We start from the raw sequence: 14314 nt of genomic DNA on the forward strand, positions 1-14314 counted from the left end.
TCAAGGAAGTGTGTGGTACATGGTGGGTCGAATATATTTGGGTTGTTTTCTCAGCAGTTTAATAAGAGAAAATGAGATTCTTCATGACTACTCTTTTTAGCTGTCTTGAGCCTCAGAGTATAACTGATTAATGGCTATGCCATCCAGTCTCCGGATTTCGGATATAATAACAAAACTACACAGTGCTCTCCACGGCTCTCCACACCTGCAGGGAAAATTGAGGCCCTTGCTCGGCCATTTTCCAGCCAAACAAGTAAAAAGGTACTTTAGTAGGAGTGAAAGAGCCCCAGCAAAATCCTGATTTTCTCTTTCCTTCTTAAAGGAAAAAAATTAAGTTTTTTCAAGTACATCATGTGTCTCTGTTCCACTGTTGAAATTGCTTAGCAAACCCATTTCATCCACATCTTTAAACTGGTATTTTTAAACATCTTAACAGGTGTGAACTGTCCACTTGAAAAGACACAAACTGCTTTCTGTGTAAAAAATTAAAATCCCCAGAGGGGTGTAAATACAGAAATCTTTGGGCCAAGCCCTAAATATGCCAATCTTCATGCTAAGATCACTATATATGGCTAATGAACTATTAAGATGGTTTGAGTACACCATACAAAAATATATCTTTTTAATCCTTTGTCTTATATTAAGTTCAGAAAACTATGGTTGGCAAACTGGAAAACTCAGTAATCAAGTACACTCTAGCAACCAGTAGCAGTTTAAACCTTAATTATTTTTCTTCTTCCTTTTTAAATTTTTTTTTATGAGTTGTGTTTTTTCTTTTGTTACATTTCATGTGCAAAAAAAAAGAGTCTCTTTTTTTTTTTTCCATTTAGGATACTCAATGAAGACATTAGTTTGCAATCATTAATTTAAATGGGTAACAATTACTTTATCTAGAATCCCCTCTACTTTCCCAATGAAAGAGAAAAATAATTTACAATGTTAAATATTAAGACATGTATTTAACTTACTTCTTTTCAAATTATCTCTATAAAGACTTCTAGGAAAGAAGCATCAATTTAATAGTCTTTTTTAGACTGTTAAATAGGATAATAGCTGTCCTTCCAAAAGAAAAGAACAGAAATTAGTCGGAGCTTTCTGAAGGAGTAATTTCTTTTTCAGTCCCAGTTCTCTGAAAACAGAAAAGGACAAAAAATACCTATAAGGAATGAGAAATATGCTTTTTACAGTGCTTACTTCACTTCCACTTTATCTGTTAAAAAGAAACAAAAAAAAAAAAACAAAAAAAAAAAAAAAACCAAAAACCAAAGCAACAGCATTGTAGCAACAAGTTACAAAACCCAGCAAGATGGGAGAGACAAAATAGGAAGGGGAAAGAAATAGACACAAAACGAAGAGTGTCAGCAAGAATCAGTGTCTTATATTAACATTGTATTCAGGATTTGGTTTTAAATTGTATGTAGCAATTAAAATGTAGAAATAGTTGTTTTCCCTTGAAAAAAAAAATCTCAAAAGCAAATGAGCCTTTTATTTCAGGGATACAACTTCTAAATTAAGCAAATCCTTCCCCTGTAAAGATAAATGTTACACATTTAAGCTTCTGCTTCACCTGATCTCAGCAAAAGCCTTCATTTTATCCACCCTCATCGTAGATAAGTCCTTCATATTTGACAACTGATGCAAATTTTCTCAGAGTGTCCCCTTTCAGAGTTTTTTTCTATTTTAATAAATGAATACTCACGGATGTAGAGAATCTTGAACTCTCACACCCTAATTAAGCAGTTCACATTATCTGTTGGCTACCTGTCCACCAAGATACGCTGTCTCTTTTTTCTGGCTCAAGAGATACTTAACACAAATTACAGAAATCTGTAAAGTGTAAGATCCTGATTCTGCAGACCCATGATGAGATTTCACACCAGGAATGTAAAATACCTGGTTTCAAAGGGACACTGGATTATTAAACTTGGTCCACTATTTCCAAGGTTGATATAATTCACAATGAACATTCCATAACTTACAAAGCATTGTCTCTGTCATCTTAAGAATGAATTACAAAACTCTCTTTCTGAACTCAAAGGAGAGATTTCATTAAATATTCTGGTTTCAGTAAATCATCCCTTTCTAACCAGAAGTCAGAGCAAGTTTTGTGATTTGTTAAAGATTCGGTCAAGAGATATTTTAAAATGAGTTATGAAATCTTACACCTGCAGCAGTGTATTCCTGTAAATATGCAATAGAAGTAATGATGTGCATTACTGATTATCTCTCTCCACCACCTCCAGAAAAAACTTCAAAAACTTACTCTTTGTTAATCAAGCTATAGTTCTGTAGCTTCAGGAAGATAGCACCTCAATTTCTAGGAAGGCCCAGTTTATTTTCTTACCAAGTGGTATTTTCAAAGCAGGATAAAAAACCCGCAACCTGAAAACAAAAAAGTCAAATCCCATCTGTTTCAAATGTTCCAGTTTTAAAATAAAATTTAGCAACAGGATGAGATAGATTCTGATAACCTTGAGTGGCTTTAAATCAATTGCATTTGGGATTCCTTAGGCAGCTCTAAAGACAGAAAAATATTATGAAAGATTGGAATAATATTGAGTTTTTAGGAGCAGAAGAACATGCATATTATTTTGTGGGGATAAAGATGTGTTTTAAGTATTGGAGAAAGGATATTTGAGAGAGCAGAATTAATGGATAGATGACAGGCATGAATGAACAGCATTTCAGATTAAAAAAGAAAACTTCATATGAAAGAAAAATCTCACCTTGCTTTATTCACATGTTAAATGTATCATTCATTGCTTTGCTATAAACAATATAGAAGAACAAGTGGTGTAAAGTATCAAATATTCCAAATCACTTTTATTCTTGAAATATTAATTGATGATACAGAAATGCTTTCCATAATGTATCTCAAAAGTGGTGGTGCTATGAAGAAGGTTCTGCAAAACTGAAAATGTAAGTGGTAATCTCTGGGGTTTTCTTCTTTCTGCATGAATATTGACTTTTTATTTCCATACTAAAAATTAAAGATATTTTTTAGAAATGTGGTATGGAAAAGATGGTCAATAGAAGTCTTGTGACGGTACGGCTGTAAAATACTTGCATCTATCTGGGGTCATAAAGTTTGAGTTGAGAGGAAAAAGGGATGAGTTGTAAAGAATTTTGTCAGGGAATGTGAGAAGCTTTTAAGTGATTTGAATCAAAATATGCATCCAGAATGATCTAGGGGAATAAAGCAAAAGGTGATATTCTTCTTCTGGGAAATAATTTTTTTGCTCTTTCCAAGAAAGTTAGTAAAGCACCACTTTTGGTACTTCTGCCCCAAGCAAAATGAAAAATTACCTTCAGGAAAGCCAAGTACTTTTGAATTCTTTCAAATTAACTTTTAAATTAGTATGTTCTAAAGTTGCCAAATTAAGAGAATTAAAGATTGGATTAAGCAAAGAATGTTTAAAGATGTTCACAGCTCCAACAGCAATAATAAGGACTCCTATGCTCTGAGGGAACAACTCCTTACCTTGGGGGAGATAAAAATGGTGCTTCAGGTGGACAGAAACAGGTTTTAGTGATTTAAAAGAGGGGTGAAGTATTTTCATATGAATTACATTGGAGCCTTTGCTTCTTTTTTTAATCCTAGAGGGGGGCTGATTGTATGTTCTGACTAAAAAGCCCATCAAAAGATGAGACATTTTTCAGAAGGGAAATTGAAACAAGGATTACCACATTAAAAAAGTGAAGTCATCTGAAGTTGGAAAACAGTGGGGAATTAATGAACATGTAAAGCAGCAATTCTCAAATGTTTCTGTAAGAACCTGTTGCTCACCCACTGAGAGCTGTAGCACAATTACTTGTACTCCCAAGACAGATTTTGAAAAACTTGAAGGCAGCTCTGAAATCTGTCTCATTATGTGTTATTTTCAGACATAGGACTGGATTTGCAAATTATATAGAAAATAGCAACTTTAGTGAATCCTGGGAGAAGCTGCTTTGACTAAGTGCACACAGCACAAGCAAAAGCCAGGAGGAGTTGGAAGCCACTGTGCAGCAGGAAAACAACAATATAGCTGCCATCATGAGAATTTTAGCTGACTTAGACAATTGCTACAATGGATGGCTATAAACCCTCCAGAAGGGGTAGGCAAAAAAGGGGGGTCTTGATTGTCTAGATCTGAGTGATGGTGAGGATATGGTTGAGTGTTCATGAATAAAAATGAGGGGGAAGGCCAACAAGGCAGGTATCATGGTGAGAATCTGTTGTAAATGACTCCATCAGGATGAAGGGGCAGACTATTCTAAAAGCATCTGGGAGAAGTCTCACATTCACTGGCCTTGTTCTTGTGGGGTGTTTCAATTTGCCAAGATGCCTGCTGCAAATGCAACACAGTAGAAAGGAAAGAGTCTAGGAGATTTCTGCAGTGTCATAAAGAGAATTTTCTGGCACAGATGTTGATTGTTCCCCATTGAATCTCTAGTTTTCAAATAGAAGAGGATTTATGGGTTGGAGGCCAACTTCGGCACAGCATGATTTTGATTTTGATGTCAGAGAAGTAAGGAGTGGTGATCAGCAGAACTGTTACCCTGAAATTCCAGAGGGCAGCCATTGACCTTTTTAGGTGACTGTCTGACAGGGCCCTTGAGAGACATTTCTGAAGGGCAAAGGAGTCCAAGAAAGCTGGACATTCTTCAAAAAGGGAACTCTTAAAAGTGCATCCCCATGTACCAAAAGTCAAACAAGTGGGGAAGACCACTGGCCAGTCTGAAAGGAGAATTTGGCTGGAATTCAAGAAAACAGAGAGAATTTATGGCCTTTGGAAGAAGCAGTAGGCAATTCAGGAGGACTACATGGATATTGTGAGGTTATACAAGGAGAAAATTAAAAAGGCCAAAGCCCAACAATAACTTAATCTGGCTGCTGCCTTAAAAGAAAATAAAAAATCTATCTATAAATTCATTAGCAATGAAAGGAGGGCTAAGGAATAACTCAATTTTTTATTGAATGTGGGGGGAAAAGGATGAGAAAAAGATTATGTACTTAATGCCATCTCTGATCATTTTTTATTGGACTGATCAACTATTCTCAGAATACCAGTCCCTGAGCTGGAAGACAGCAATGGGGAGCAGAGTCTTGATAATCCAAGTGGAAATAGTCAATTACCTGCTACACCACTAAAAGAGGCACAAATAAATGAGGCCAAATGGGATTCGTTTAAGACAACTGAGGGAGCAGGAAGTGTTCACTGAGCCACTCTCCATCCTTTTTCAGCAGTCCTGGATGACCAGGGAGGTGCCAGTTGATGGGACATTAGCAAATGTGACAACTCTTTCATGGCTGGTCACAAGTGGGGTTTCCCTGGGCTTATTATTGGGTGAGTTCTATCTAATATCTTTATTAATGATCCAGATGAGGCAATTGAGTGCATGCTCAGTCAGTTTGCAGACAACTCTGTGTTTGGTAGGAGAGTCAGTCTGATGAAAGCTGTGCAGAGACTTCCGGAAAGGCTGGATTGGTGGTCCAAGGCCGATTGTATGACACTGAAAGGGCAGTGTTGGATCTTGCAATGAGTCACAACAACCCCAGGGAGCTCCACAAGCTGGGGCAGAGTGTCTGGAAAGCTGCTGGAGAGAAAAGGATCGGGGCTTTCTGGTCAACAGCATCTGAACATGAGCCAGGGTGTGCCCAAGGAGCCTAGAAAGTCAATGGCATCCTGGCCTGTATCAGAAATAGTGTGGCCAGCAGGTTTTGGGAAAGGATCATCTTTCTCTATTCTGCACTGGTGAGGCCACACCTTGAGTCCTGTGTGCAGTTCTGGGTCCCTCACTACAAGAAAGACATTGGTGTATTGGGGTGTGTCCAGAAAATGGCAGTGGAGATGGTGAAGGGTCTGGAGCACAAATCCTGTCAGGAGTGGCTAGGGGAGCTGTGGTTGTTTAGCCTGGAGAAAAGGATGCTTAGTCAAAATCCATGGGAAATCGATAGCCAATCCAACTTGCTGCAAGAAAGTGTGTTTGTCAGTGATGAAGGCAAAAAAAAACCAACAGAGATAAGAAGCTAACTGAGCTGTGAAGGTGCAAAGCAAAAATAGTATAATTAAGATGCTTTTGTTAGTTTTTGTTTCTGTAGGTTATGAACTTCAAATTTACAGGTGATTATGTGTTTCTAGTGATGTATTTCCTGGGCAGGGACAGAGTCAAATTGCCATTCTTCAAATTACTCTCTAGGATCTATATTTCAGTGGACAGTTGTCAAATAGTACCTTCATACACATATAGGAGTAAATAATTGCGATTTTTTAAAAATTTAATAATCTTTAAAACAACTGATATAGATTAAATTGATCTGTACTATCCCCAGAAACATAAACAAGGGCTGCTTACAAGAACAGCAGGAATATGTTATCTGTAATTACCTCACTTGAACAGTAAATCTGAAAAGCAATGTTGGCAAAAAGAACCCTGCAAGGGAGGTTATGGTCTATGCATGGTGTTGCTTATGGGGTTAGAGATGTCAGGGATTACGGGGAGTTTTAAATTAGGGAAAAAGTGGTGAATGATTTTGAACCTCAGGGATACTTTTCTCTCATTAAACTCACAGGTGCACCAATATATTCTTATCTCAAAAAAAAAGTAGTAAAAAAGAAGTAACAAAGTAATCTGAGTTATATAAATAATAGTGACTGCAAGGAACTGTCAAAGTTTTGGAGGGACATGTTGTCCCTTTCATGAGTGTTTCTTAAACTTTCTTGATCTGAAACACCTATTTTTACCACTAAAATAAATAACTATTCTGAAGTACTGAAGTTCCTACACCCTGTTGCCTGACTGGTGTGATGCACAACTGTACCATCACAAACAAGTACATATTTTCTAGATAAAAAAATAGCTTTACTGAAGGTAGAAATGGCCCAGCTCTCAGAATGAAAGTCTGTGGGATATCTGTAACTCTATGGCTTCAAAGGTTGTTTGATGCAAACTAGCTGTTCTAATAGGAAAAGTACTCTGATCTTTTGAGTCAGATAGTGCATCCAGATTGCAGAGAACAGGATAGCTAAACAAGACTGTCAAGCATTGTCCTCTGAAATTTGATATATATTGTTTCGTTACATTGCATGACACTTGTGTTTTTAACTCTTAAGATTAAGAGGCAAGCATAGAGAAATTTCCAGCTGTGTGGTTTGCCACAAGCTAAAGCAATCGCTTATCTTGATAGGAATATATGGAAATATATATATATATTTGGTTGGTTTGGAGATTTTTTTGGTTTTCTTTTTGTTTGGTTGTTATTTTTTCTTATGGGACACTGTTTATGCCTGCATTCCAGCAAATAGAGATGTCCAGAATCTTTATTCTTTTCATCTGAAATCATGATAGTTGATTACACATGAATATTTTAAATGAGTCTGCTAAATAAGAGGCAGAGTAAAACATTAATTTCAGATTTGTCTAAAAAATGACATTTTTTTCCCCCAGATTCTCATAATTACCCAGACCTGCCCTCCAGTTTCAGGGAGATAGAACATTAATTTGGTAAATTCATGTCAATTACCATTAACTTTTCTGATATTTCTCATTAAGGAATGCTATTTCACTTGAGACTGAAATGATTCATTCTAGGTGTCTGGCTTTTAAAATTTCTGTCCAAACCCCTGTATTTATTCCTACAACCTTAAGAATTTCTGACTTAAGTATCCTAAGATAATCCTTTACGTGTCTGGAAAGTGACATCCTAGAAGCAAAGTTTTGAAAAAATCGGCATTCTTCATTAATACATTAAATGACACAACTGAGGTATATTGGTATTTTTTCTTTACTTTTCTTTTTTTTTCTTTTAATGAGGAGAGGATAGAAAATGTAAAGGATTAGAATCAATTTGTTCTAAGTTGTATTTAAAGACAAACTGAAAAAAGAAATAAAAGAGAAAAAATGGAAGACTTTTGCCAGAAGCAGTTTCATACCTTATGGAAAATTACAAATATAAAGATGGTTCCATTCTGACACCTCTGAATATATTATAGAAAGACATTCCTGTAGATTTAAATAAGTTCAGAATCTGTTTTCTCATCATGTTGGATCCATTGTTATTGAAGACAACAATGTAGGAGGGTATGAACTATTATTAATTAGAATGGTAAATGTTGCCTTCTATAGTATTCTATGTAATATGAAGTTCATTTTGTTGAAATAGATGCATACAAGATTTTATTCTGTTATATCTTGTCTGAAGTCAATGAATTTCCTTCAGCTAAGAGTTAAGGCTTTGTAAAATAGCTTTCATTAAAAGATATGGTGTTTTGTATTTCGTTCTGTCTTTTAGAGTGTAATGAGATTTCCATTTTGCCTTGCTTGGTCTTTTCTCTGACCTGGGTTCTGTTCAGATAAACTTGTTTTCTCTTTTAAATTTAGTAGCAGTCTGGATTTATTACTCCTGCATGTCTGATATTCATTTTCAGTTTTTACTTATGCATCTTTCTCAGAGCTAAAATATATCTTTATTTCCTTTCAACAAATGGCAATTTTCAGATGACCTGATACTGATCTAAAATCTTTGTTTAGAAATTGTATGTATTGCATCATTAGGGCAAGACATCCAAATATATTTGAAAGCAAAATCAGCTGAGAATATTTTCTAAACATTTTAGCTTTGTGCTTATTTATATATATATATATATGTATGTATATACGTGTATACATATATATATATATATATATATATATACAAGTGCATACATTTCTTCTTCTCAATATTTTTTTCGTCACTGTGCATTTTGATAGAAAGTTTCCATGACACTTTCCATGATAAATCATTATTTCTATTGGGAAGTGATGGAAAAAAAAACTTGAAAAAATACTATGTAGTTTAATTTTAATATGATCGTAATAATTTTTACATTAATAAAGTAATTCAAATACATGAGAACTCTAAAGTAGTGCTTTGAAACCAAATGCAATATATCTACATAGTATTTATTCTAAAATACAGTGGTTTTTTTCTAAAATTTATACACAATTCACCTGTTTTCTAAATCTTCAGTATACATAGACAGGTATTTGTATGATACAATCTTTCCCTTTATTCTTCCTATTAAATCAAGGCAGGCACTGGGAAAAATGAAAGTAGGGAATGGTCATTATCCAAACAGATATGATCTATTTTTATTTTCTTTAAAATCTGAGTCTATTTGATCTCAGTAAAAACATCTAAACTATTTTGGAATAGAGGCTGCTCAATAAGGTATCATATTGATTTTTATAAAATTAATATAATTAGACAAAAAGATATGTAATAATGTCATTTTATATTAATTCTCTTGTATGATAAATATCAAGGGAAAATATTAAAAGGATTATAGCTAATTGTAAGTTACCTAATCTTCTATTAATATATATGCTCTCTATAAATATACTTAACACATATATTTTTATATAAATACACACCATATATATATAAATTATATAATGGTAAGTTACTTAATAGTAACTTAAACTACTTGAATATATTACAAGTGTGTAAGCCAGAAGTTTTATAATGTTTTGAGAGGATATTTCCTTATCAGTTGAGATAGAAATGAAGTGCTAACACCCTAAAACAAACTTTAAAGTCAATAAATAAAGATTAGAAATAAGTTCTGATTATTAATTACAAAAGAAAATTTAAAACTGGAGAGTTTAACAATTGATGATCGTGCCTTAACTTTTATGGATAATTCATTCTTATTATGAAAAATAAGAAAACCATAATAATAAACCATAATAATTTTGATCATATTATGCGTTGAAAATATCTTAACTAGTACTCTTACAATGTTGAAGAGTGACATATCACAAAACTTTAGCAAAAAATCTTTTCAATTCCAAAGAAGTTACTCTACAGTTACTTCTACAGAACACTGCACAGAGCAGAGACATAGCAATTTTCATTTTAAAATTATATTCTACATTAACTATTTCACTGAAAGAAATGTAAATGCTCTTCCTTCAGGAGATAAGCTAACACTTAGGTACAGGCCTGAGGGCAGAATGATCATGTGGGGAAAGAACTGTCCCATATGTCCCTATCACTTGCTAATCTCTTTGCATCTTCACTGGAAGCATTTGGCACAGGATCAGGAAGATCTGCTGAGAACCACATCGGACTCCAGAGCAAAGAATATGTTTAAGCTTTTATAGCCCTTTTATGATGTTGTTTTCACTCTTCTACCCTCCAATAAAATCTTTGTATAATTGGATGTATCAAAATAACTCCTGTCTTCTACCCTCTTCAGTACTAACTGTCTTTTGCCTTTTAAAGCCAAAGGGATGTCATTGTCATTGTGAGTTAGACCCAGGCAGATGTTGTATACTGTAGTAGTTTCTAGTGCATTAGCATGTAACTCCCAGTACCCTAGAAAGATTTTTAAGGTTATTGAACAATATCAGAATTGGAGCTATTATTAGATTTTATATATTTCTGCAAAAAATAGTGAAGTTTAGAAGCTCAGTTTAAGAAAAAATAGCTCTATATTAGTCTAAATCGGTTCCTAACATGGTATTGAGTTGAGATTTAGACCTTCAAATCACAAATTTCTTTCTGATACATTTACTTCTTATTAGGGCTACAGATGAAGAATATTTACATAGATTCAAAAAATTATTTAAGAAATCATGATGAAAAATTCCATGGCATTACTAAATACAAGGGTGGAACTTCTGATTGTGATCCCTGACTGTCAGTTTGCCATGGCTTGGGAAAGAGGACTACATCCCTTTGTCTCTTTTCATTTGCTACAAAGCAACTTGGTCTTTTTTTGGTATTTCTTTGATATTTACTTGCCAGTTCTTCTGGCACAGTATTTTTGTTTTCTGAATAAAAAAAATGTAAGGAAAGTTACATTTACTTCTTTATGGAAAGCTGACCTGCAAAGCTTTTAAGTTGAATAAATGAAACTAAATTAACAGGAAATTTGCTGATTTTGACAAATGTTTCCTGAAAAGTATGTGTCATCAAAAAGATTAAAGGAGATAAAGCACAGGGAAGATAAATCATGTAGTAAAGTTAGGAATTGTAAATGGAAGCTAATGGAATTTTGAAATTACAAATTGAGGTTGCCTTTTGATATATGTTTAGTTTTTTCTCTCAATGCAAATTTTAAATTCTGTTCAAGGGAAATAAGACTTAGGACTGTTCCATTTTTAAATTTCAAGTAGAGCACTGATCACACTCATTTGCCTTTTAAAAATCCATTATTTTGATTGTCACATAAAGAATGACATTTAGCCAGAATATCCCTTCCTGCGAATGTTTGGAACACTCTTCCTCCCATCTTTGAAATCCTATAGAATGAGATTAGTGTGATAACAAGCCATCCATACAGTGATTCAGCAGTTCAAGGATTGTCCCTTCCTCTGTCAGAGTCTTTATATCAAAGGTCATGAGATAATTGCATGTACCAGCAGCACGGAGCATTCAGCCTCACTGGTCACATAATCCTTCCTTGCTTGGGGTTGAATATTAGCAAGCAGACATGATATTCAGCACTTCTGCAGAGCAGAAACTTTAGTGAAGTGTGGGCATCCATCAAAAATTAATTTAAAAATAAATCTGCTTCCAAAAAAGAAGAAAGGAAAGTGTGATCTTTTGTTGAAAAACTTGAAAAACTTAACTATGGATTCTTAGCTGGACAGCTACAAATTGTTCTCAACAGTTCAAAGCCTTGCTTACTGTTCTTGTTAAAAGGGAAAAGGGTCTCCATTAGGTGCTGAAAAGGTACTGAAATAGATCATTAGGGTTCAGAATAGGGACATTTTTTTTCCTGTATCGGCTCTAAAATTATCATCAAAAAGTGTAGACAGTAATTTAAGATACTCTGCCTCTTCTCTTTATTAAGGTAGTAGTATTTATTCCAAAAACTCTTTCTTTCATTTCTTGCAAGCTGTTATTATTAAATAATAATAATATTTTCTCACTAAATTTATTCATTGAGTCAAGTGTTTCTCATTAAATTTATTCATTGAGTCAAGTTGTGGAAAGCTCATAACTCTGTAGTTAGACTTCTGTTAAGAGAAATACTATAAGACACAAATAACTGTATTTTAAAATATTGTTAAAGTTAGTATCTGTAGAAGCATGCTCTTTCAACTGACATTATTAACAAATGAAAATTTTCCACGTGATGAACTTTCCTTAAGAAAAAATTTTTTTATGGAAGGCTTGCTAAAACTGATAATAGCTTTCTGTTGGTGACTTTTTAATAGTCAATGGATACTTAAAATGAATAAAATAAATGTGTGACAGGAAGTGAAAACTTTAAAAGGGCATGTGAATTTGGTTTAAGCTCTTAGGTATTAGTTTCCTCACTTATTTTTGGGTGATAACAATTGCCCCCTTCTGATATGAGTTAGAATTAACCCTCATTTTCTCAGCATGTGTTAGCCCTCAAACCTTTAAGAAAACCTGTTCTGGCTTCTCCCTTTCTATCTGCACATGTAAAGATGGAATAGCTTTCATCAAAAGTTAGACCACTGTACAGAAGTGTTCCACTGGAAATGTGGGCTTTCACTTCCACAGATATCTTTATTGCCTTTATAACATCTTAGAAAAAAATGCACTATGCTTTTGTAGAGTGCCCATATTCTTATTTTCTATCCAGGAAGAAAATGTGATCTTCTCACATTTAGGTTGTAATTAGCAAGAGGTCATGTGCAAGAAGAAACATCTATGAGATTAATATTAACCAAGCATCACCTTAAACATTTAGTTTTAAGGAAAGCATAAATAAAACTTCTTCTTATATTGCAACAGAACCAATTCTTTTTCCCTAGATCTGATAAAGTACTCTTTAGCCTGATTGTTGATTTTAACCTGGAGTCTCAACAGATCAGTACTCAAAGCCATGAAAATATCTGCAGAGACTGGTGCCCCCCATATACAGGCAGCAAGGTTCAGTTGCATCTCATCACATGTGCAAGCACAAGTGGAGGACAGGGTGGGAGGTTACTTGTGCAAATCTGGTTCCTGCTCTCTGGAACCAGAAATACGAGTACAGCTGCACTTTGAGTAAAGCTGTCGTCAAAGAGAATGAGCCCAGATTTAATTCAGCTGAGGTTTAAGTAAATATCAAAGATATAATGGTATTAGGAGCATTTATCAAAGATGGCAGGCTATGAGAGGAGCATTTAATATTGTCCTAAAATTAGAACTTGATTTATCGATTCAGTGTGTAGAAGAAGTCAGGAATTTCCCCACTACAGAATTCAAAAACTGTGGTTTTAGCATTTTCTCACCATGTGTAACTTATTCAAGCAACAGAAGGAAGGATTTGTGTCACTGCACTGTCCTGTTTCCACTGTGCAAGAATCATAAAGCGAGTAGGGAGGTCTGGTCGTGTACTGCCTCAGTACAGAGCGACATGTTCAGCTCCCATGCCTACTGTTCAGTTGTCAGTTCCCACAGCTTTTGATCAACCCCCGTGTCAAGGCCCAGAACATCTGGTATAATTTGAAGAAATGATGAAGTTAAAAATGGGATAGCAGGTTAGTCTTTTCAGATCCTCATTCTTAGATGTGTCTTCGTTTCTGTCACTCCATCACTTTCAGTTTTCTTGCCATCACAGCAAGATGACAGCTCTCTGTGATGGCATTGGCATGTTCATACTTTTTATGACAGTTGTTAACAAAATATAGCCTATTAGAAAAAGATAGCTTAATTTTGCAGACTTTTGGCTTTTTGTCCTGATTTTCATTCCCCTTACCTAAACTTGCGCAGAATTTCCTCTGAAGTTTTGAGCAATGTTAAGGTCACCAGAATGTCTATTAGCCCATCACAGCTGCCAGAATTAGATACTGGCTTTGTTAATTACATTTCAGGCACACAGAGCCACCCCAGCTCAATCAATTTATTAAGCTATTGTGGCACAGTGTGCTCAGTTGCTATGCAGTGCTGTAAGAGAGTGGTTTGCAAGCCCTGGAGGAGAGTCTGCAAGCAAGATGAGAGCAAGGGTCCCAGCGGCTTTGTTCAAGAAATGTCCCTTCAATCAGTGTCACAGAGAGCAGCAGCAGGTGAGTCAATATGCCAAGAGGCTGCCTGGAGAAGCCTGTGACACCATGGCCCTGTCTGTGACTGGAAGTCTTTACAACTGCTTTACACAGTTTCCTTTATCTGTGCACGATGAGCAATTGCAGGCTTCTGCACAAAATTTGAAAGCATTACTTTCCCAAGAGGAACAGACTCTCACTAGGTATCAAATCCCATTATATTAAATTAAACCTAGTCTAATCTGCCTTTCCTCCTCACTTGGCCATTCTAAATTTTTAATTTCATCTAGATTTACCTTTTTCTTTTGCACTGAAGATCATTGGTAGAAACCAGGCTTATTAG

The sequence above is a fragment of the Agelaius tricolor genome, unplaced genomic scaffold (genome assembly GCF_023055355.1).
Source record: "Agelaius tricolor isolate 1412-34295 unplaced genomic scaffold, bAgeTri1.0.p SCAF_2, whole genome shotgun sequence".
Classification (NCBI taxonomy): domain Eukaryota; kingdom Metazoa; phylum Chordata; class Aves; order Passeriformes; family Icteridae; genus Agelaius; species Agelaius tricolor.